Below are 8,029 nucleotides of genomic sequence, written 5' to 3' on the forward strand. Positions count from 1 at the left end.
TAGAAAGTGCCTTTTAGGCATTAAACTTTAGAAAATCATAACTAAATAACCACCCCTTAGCTTTCTGTGATTTTTGGCACAAAAGCCTATTTTTACTGTTAGATGCCAACAAAAATAACCTTTAGGACAGAACCCACACCTAATTAAGAGTTGTAGTACAAAGTGGCCCATTTACCCAACTTTTATTATTTTTGTCTAAAGCATAGCCTTTTTATTTTGAACCTCAACTTCCTAGAAGGGGCTATAGTGACCAATGGCAGCCCACTGTAATTTTTACAGGATTTTTGGAGAAAGTTAAGCTATTGTTGTAGTTCAAACCCCCACTAGATTTCATAAATAGAAATTAAAGAAAGGAAAATGAATAATGGAAATTAGTGTCATCATAAAACCCTTGTAAATTGTCCACTGAAATATATAAAGGCAATACAAATCCACTATGTTTATCCTCAACAAAAATCTGAACCTAGGAGTGAGAAGCATAAACCACTAAAGGCCTCGTATGACCAAGCAAACCCTAAGTTACTCCTTAACTTAGTTGTTCTTCTCTCAACATAATGTTATTAAATCCTGCATAATCATGACATACATGTTCATTGTATTTCGATAGACTGTAACCTTGCTGACGGAGAGTACGTCCTCGTGCCGGAGCAAGGAGCTGCTCAGGAGGTAGCCCCAGATCCAGCACCAGAGCCTGCACCAGAGGATCTGTCTGCCACTGCTTTGGAAGGCAAGCCCCGGTTTTATGCATAACCTGTTAATTATGCTATTTTACTATACTTAATGATTGTAGGACTGAATGTGCACTTAGGTGTAGGAGTTGTTTGAAACCCTAGTTGCATGATCTCAGGAACCCTTTTGAGATGAATACTAGTATGCTAGGTCGAGTAGTTGCTTTAATTAATTAGAATCTCGGTAGAAGACGAGTGATTTTCTAGCACTCGCGCGAGGTCAGGAATTGGTTATACCCACTTTCATATCATATTGGTGATTGGTCTGTGGACACGGATCCATGGGGATGCGTGGTCTACGAGATGAAATTGGAATAAGGATTAACGTGCGGATACCTGTGTCAAGCGTTTGAATGTACTAAACATATGTCGAGAAATATGGTAAATCGGTAAGCCTAGTACCTGATTGAACCTGCCCGCAGACATATCCCCTCACGCGACCTGAGACGTGGTCTCCCATTCCGGTTATGGTGGGTACAAGTGCGGTCACTGCACGACGGCAGTCGGGGTCAGTGAGGCATTGTACGCCAAGGCGGTGAGCCCTGATCTGTTGCCAGGGAATCGATGGGGACGGTTGATATGTGTGGGGACGGAGTGCCCCTACATGTCGTGTGTTTAGGTTTACCTTGCAAGGTTTAAAAAACTCGATTTGAATCGTCTGCTTCTCGCAGCTAATGAGACTGCTTGATCCATTGTACTGCATTGAGTAACAAGTGGAAATATGATGAGTTGATATAAGATGTTGATTGCTAAAAATGTTTGCTACTATGTATGAGTATATAGTACACATTTAGCCTTAAGAGAGTCACACTTAAATTGACAAAGTTAAAACTTGACTTAGAAACTCAGCTAGTGCTTTTTGGCAACCAAACCCCACAGCCAAACAGCTGCATGTCTAGAGGTAGAGGAGTAGACTCCTCACACCGGGTAAGTCTAGCTGAGTATTAGTATACTCAGCCTTGCTTGTGGCATAATTTTACAGGTTCTCTGGAGGACATGGCTGTTGGAGTGACTTGGCCGTCCATCTTGCCACCGGGTTGGACTGTCGAGTGGGACCCTACCTCGGCTGAGGAGGAGCATGAGGAGTGATGGGACAGGCTTCCCCATCTCTCTGTTTATTTATCGTTAGTTTTATTCCGCTGCACTTCGAACAATGATGACTACTTTTGCAAAAACTCCGATGATGATGTAATAATTTAATACTCTTTAATGCATGGCTTTATGCTTTATTGTATTTGCTCTGTGACTCACCATCGAGTGAGATTGTGGTACTTGATCCTGTCAGTGGCCTTGTCGGACTAGATCTGAGGGATTGACGGGTTATTCCCATTTAAGTGTGGTCTAGCCTCTAAGGCAGGGCTTAGGCACTTAAGTTGGAATAATTCGGGCAGTTCCGCCACAGCTGGTATCGGAGCTTGTACCACCACAGAGGAATCAATAAAATATAAATACCATCTTTTTCCAAAGTAAAACTTGATAGAAATAATGTTGGATAGATAGTAGGACGAGCAGGATAGACCTAGGACGTGAAGCCTTAGGGTGATAGAAGGGTAGCTAGGTGGCTACGTAATTAGGCCCTATAGGCCACCTTAAGGGATGGGAGTTCTTCCCTATCCCCTTATATTGGTGAGGTCGTTCAGGACGAGCATGCATGCATTTCTAAATTAAACAAATGGATATTTGAGTAAAGACTTAAAAACAGGATAATAACCAACTAGGTCCCCAGTACCTTTTTATTTAACTAGAGAAAGGCGGAGTTTTATTTTTCTTGTTCTTTTTATAATTCTTTTTCTTTTACTTACGCTTAACCGTACACAGATGACTTCCCACGGATCCTCAGATGACGAAATTGCACTGTCCCACACTGACGGGCTTGCACGAGAGGGCTTTCCCCGCATTTTGTGGGAAGTACTTCAGTGGGCTGGATACGTGACACCCCCTCAGTACGCGGTGCAGCAGTTCGAGAAGCACCGAGTGCCCCGTTGTAGGGTGAGGATGACCTTGGAGCCTCATCCCCTGCAGTCAGGCTGGCGCTCTTTGGACTCCGAGTCTTTTGGATACCGAGCTGAGGACACGATCGAGGCGATCGCTCTGCATGGGTTGACCACTTTCTGCGGATTCCATCCTTTGGAGCTGGCTACCCACCCCATTGGCTTGTTCCCCGCTGAAAGGGAGGACGACCCAATGTGGAAGGATAGGGTGGAGCATGCCAAGGATATCTGGGCCATCTACCCAGGACAGACTGCGCACTTGACCGTACGGTGCATGAATGCTCTGTACCGTCTGCAAGTGATGCGCGGTGAGGCGATGTCCCATCTAATGGCACTATTGGAGGCGACAAAGATTACTTTGGACAACAGGGAGGAGCTTGTGGTTGATTTGTCCACTGAAATGGTGGAAAAGGACTTGCAGGTGGAGCAGCTATCCACTGATATCCAAGAGTTGGAGGAACTAGTGGGCACCAGGGAGAACACCATCGAGGTTCTCGAGGATCAGCTCATTAACACCCAGCAGCAGCTTGCCGAGGCTAATGAGCATCTGGACATGCATCATCAGGAGATCTAGGACATGGAGGCCAACGAGGACGTCGACATCGAGGGAGGAGAGGAGCCTGCCTCTAGTGTGGACACTGCTGGCTCAGGGAGACCACCTTCCCCCGAGTCGAGTGTTGCCTCGTTCGCTCACTAGGTGTTCAGGACAGAGTTAGAAGTCGGATGGTAGGACTCCTCGCAGCTAGCTTAGCTTTTGCACCCTTGGGGTACTAGGCTAGATAGAGTTGAGTCTCTTTTGGGACAAATGATGTAACCGTGATAAACTCTCTTGGAAGCATGTTTGATGGATGCTGTTATCAGTTTTAAAAATCCGGAAGGAAAAGTTTATGCCTTTTTAAAATCCTTTTCGTTTAAGTTGGAATCTATCATTTTGCTTTCGACTCTTCTCGCCGCGATTAAACCTTGAACTTGGAGATATGGTGTTAAGTATATATATGTGGTTTTTCAGATGGCTAGGAGGCAGCGTCGTGGCCAGAATGAGCGCGTTCCTCCACCGCCGCCACCGCCTCCCACTCTGCAGGAGCTAATGGCTCAGCAGAATGAGATCTTGAGGCCGCTAGCTCAGCGTCAGCCACCACCTCAGCACTATGGTGGTGGAGACCATCAGCGTCACCCCGCGACAGCTACCTACCAGGAGTTCCTCAGTACCCAGCCACCATTGTTCACAAGGGCAGAGGATCCACTGGATGCAGATGTGTGGTTGCGAGTGGTGGAATCCAAATTCCCGCTACTCCATGGAGATTGCTCAGAGGTCACTAAAGTCAGGTTCGCCACCCAGCAGCTTCGCGGACCCGCAAGGACTTGGTGGGACCATTTTCTTGCCATGCAGCCAAAGGATCGAGAGGTGGAATGGAGGGAGTTCAAGGCAGCTTTTAGGGGACACCACATACCAGCCGGGATTATGGACCGAAAGCTCAACGAGTTTCTGGCACTCACTCAGGGCAACAGGATAGTGTTGCAGTATGCCCAGGCTTTTAATGACTTGTGCCAATATGCTGGATATCACGCAGACACAGATGAGAAGAAGAGAGACAGGTTCAGGAGGGGGCTCAGCACTAAGCTCCGTGACCGTCTCAACACCATCAGGGCCAACAGTTACAATGAGTTGGTCAACATGGCTATCTCCCAGGAGGATTGCATTACAGCTCGACAGGCAGAAAAGAAGAGGAAGACCCCTGTGGCAGGACCCTCAGCTCAGCCACAACGCTTCAGGATTGTGTCCGACACTCAGAACAGGGGACCCCAACAGCAGTAAGGAAGATGGGTGATCCGACCACAGCAGCAGCAGCAGCAGGCACCCAACCGCACCCAGTTTCCAGCTCAGAGGAACAATCAGCAGCAGCAGTACCGCCAGGCGAATGACAACAGGTGTTTCACGTGTGGCAACACCGGACACTATGCCAAGAATTGCCCCCGGAACCAGCAGAGGCAGGGGCAGAATGTCAATCAGAACCAAGGCAAGAGGCAGAAGGTGCAAGTAAGGCAGGGCAGGCTGAACTTCACCACCATGACTGATATCCCCGAGGGAGCACCCGTCATGACTGGTATCTTTACAGTTTTAAATTATCCTGCTATTATTCTTTTTGATTCTGGTGCTTCGCATAGCTTTATCAGTGCCAAATTTAGTGCCAAGTGCCAATTACCTTTCCACCACACCAATGGGGGTATCACAATTTCAACACCAGGAGGCAGGGTTGCCACCTACCAAATCAACAAGAATGTGCCTATAAAGTTTGGTAGTCTGATAATTAAAACCAACCTCCTCATTTTGGGTTTGGAGAGTGTGGATATCATATTGGGAACTGACTGGTTGACCAAACATCAGGCTGTGATTGATATTGCAGCTAGGGCCATTGAGGTGCACTCATCCACTTGTGGAGAAACCACACTATATTTGCCCGACCAGGGATGCACCCGTTCTTGTGCTTTCGTTATGATAGAGTACCCAGTGGAAAAGATCCCAGTGGTCTGTGACTACCCAGATGTTTTCCCAGATGAATTGCCAGGGATGCCACCTGACCGAGACATTGAGTTCGCAATCGAGTTACAACCCGGGACTGCTCCTATCTCCAAGAGACCCTATAGGATGCCTCCCGCAGAATTGGCAGAACTGAAAAAGCAATTGCAAGAGTTGTTGGATAAGGGGTTCATTCGCCCAAGTACTTCACCATGGGGATGTCCTGCCTTATTCGTGAAGAAAAAGGATGAGAGTTTGAGGATGTGTGTTGACTACCGCCCTCTCAATGCGGTGACTATCAAGAACAAATACCCGTTGCCCCGCATTGATGTTTTGTTTGATCAGTTAGTGGGAGCCAAGGTATTCTCCAAGATAGACCTTCGCTCAGGTTACCATCAGATCAAGATCCGTGCCAGTGATATTCCCAAGACGGCTTTCTCTACCAGATATGGGCTGTATGAGTTTTTGGTGATGTCTTTTGGGCTGACCAATGCCCCGGCTTATTTTATGTACCTGATGAACTCAGTGTTCATGCCAGAATTGGACAAGTTTGTGGTCGTTTTCATTGATGATATTCTGGTCTATTCCAAGAATGAAGCCGAGCACACCAAACATTTGCATACTGTACTTCAGAGACTGCGTGACCATCAGTTGTATGCCAAGTTGTCTAAATGTGAATTCTGGCTGAAGGAGATTAAATTCTTGGGTCACACAATTTCTCAGGATGGGATATCAGTTGATCCTGAGAAGGTGCAGGAGGTGATGGATTGGAAATCCCCGACTACAGTGAGGCAGATTTGAAGTTTTCTGGGATTGGCAGGGTATTATCGACGATTTATTCCGGATTTCTCCAGAATTGCCAAACCAATGACTGAACTGTTAAAAAAGGGAGTCAAGTATGATTGGAGCCAAAAGTGCGAAGATGCCTTTCATACTTTGAGGCAGCATTTGACAACAGCCCCAGTGCTGGCTCAACCTGACAACACCAAGCCCTTTGAAGTTTATTGTGATGCTTCTGGTACGGGATTGGGATGTGTCTTGATGCAAGAGAACAGAGTCATTGCTTATGCTTGCCGAGCACTCAGGCCCCATGAGCAGAACTACCCTACACATGATCTCGAATTGGCAGCTGTAGTTCATGCTCTTAAGATATGGAGACACTACTTGATGGGAGCTCACTGTAACATCTACACTGATTACAAGAGTCTCAAATACATCTTCACTCAGGCAGATCTGAACATGAGGCAGAGGAGATGGTTGGAGCTAATCAAGGACTATGATTTGGAGGTGCACTACCATCCGGGCAAAGCAAATGTTGTGGCAGATGCCTTGAGCAGAAAGGCCCAGTGCAATTGTATAAGCATGGATACAAGAGTTACCACCCTGTGCGATGAGCTGTGCAAGCTGAACCTAGAAGTTGTTTCTTTAGGTGACTTGAGTTATATCTCGGTGGAACCCACATTGCAAGAGCAAATAGTGAGGGCACAGATTGAGGATAAGGGTGTTCAAATGATTAAGGGAATGATCAAGCAAAAGGCAGAGAAATACAAGTGCTTCCGTCAAGACAACAAGGGAATTTTATGGTTTGGAGACCGATTGGTTGTTCCCAAGGACCCTGAGCTCAGAAAGAAGATACTGGATGAAGCTCATCTTTCAAAATTCTCCATGCACCCTGGTAGCAACAAGATGTACCATGATCTCAGATCTTTGTACTGGTGGACCAGGATGAAGAGGGAAATTGCCAAGTACATATCCGAGTGTGACACTTGCCAGAGGATAAAAGCTAGTCACTTGAAGGTAGCAGGCCCTTTGCAACCCCTTCCCATACCATCTTGGAAATGGGAGGACATTTGCATGGATTTTATCGTAGGATTGCCCAATACCTCCAGACACCATGATTCCGTTTGGGTTATTGTGGACAGGTTGACCAAGACCGCTCATTTCTTGCCAGTGCACACCACCCACAAGACAGAGAAGTATGCAGAAATTTATGTTGATCAAATAGTGTGATTACATGGTATTCCAAAGACCATTATATCTGACAGAGGAGCCCTGTTTGTGGCACGCTTTTGGGAGAAGCTGCAAGAATCACTTGGGACCCAAGTAGTACGAAGCTCAGCATACCACCCTCAAACAGATGGCCAGACAGAAAGGGTGAATCAAATTTTGGAAGACATGTTGCGAGCATGTGCACTCCACTACGGAAAGGATTGGGACAAGTGTCTTTCCTTGGCAGAATTTTCTTACAATAACAGCTATCAGTCCAGTCTGAAGATGGCACCTTTTGAAGCCCTGTATGGGAGAAGGTGTAGGACCCCACTGAATTGGTCTCAAGCAGGAGAGAGGGAAATTTTTGGGCCAGACTTGGTGCTTGAGGCAGAGGCAAAGGTCAGGGTTATTACCAAGAACTTAGAAGCTGCTCAAGCCAGGCAAAAGAGCTATCATGACAAGAGGCGGAAGCCTCTACAGTTTGAGGTGGGAGATCATGTTTATCTTAAGGTATCACCAACCAAGGGTGTCCAGAGATTCGGGATCAAGGGCAAGTTAGCTCCTCGCTACATTGGACCCTATGAAATCAAAGCAAGTTGTGGACCCGTAGCCTATCAATTGGAATTGCCACCTCACATGTCAGCAGTTCACAATGTGTTCCATGTATCTCAATTGCGGAAATGTGTTCGCCTACCCACTGAAGTGCTGCCAGAACCAGATATTGAGATAGAACCAGACTTGTCCTACCAAGAGTACCCCATCAAGGTATTAGATCAAAAGGAGAGATCAACTCGGGCAAGGTC

The sequence above is a fragment of the Zea mays genome, chromosome 1, assembly GCF_902167145.1.
Source record: "Zea mays cultivar B73 chromosome 1, Zm-B73-REFERENCE-NAM-5.0, whole genome shotgun sequence".
Taxonomy (NCBI): domain Eukaryota; kingdom Viridiplantae; phylum Streptophyta; class Magnoliopsida; order Poales; family Poaceae; genus Zea; species Zea mays.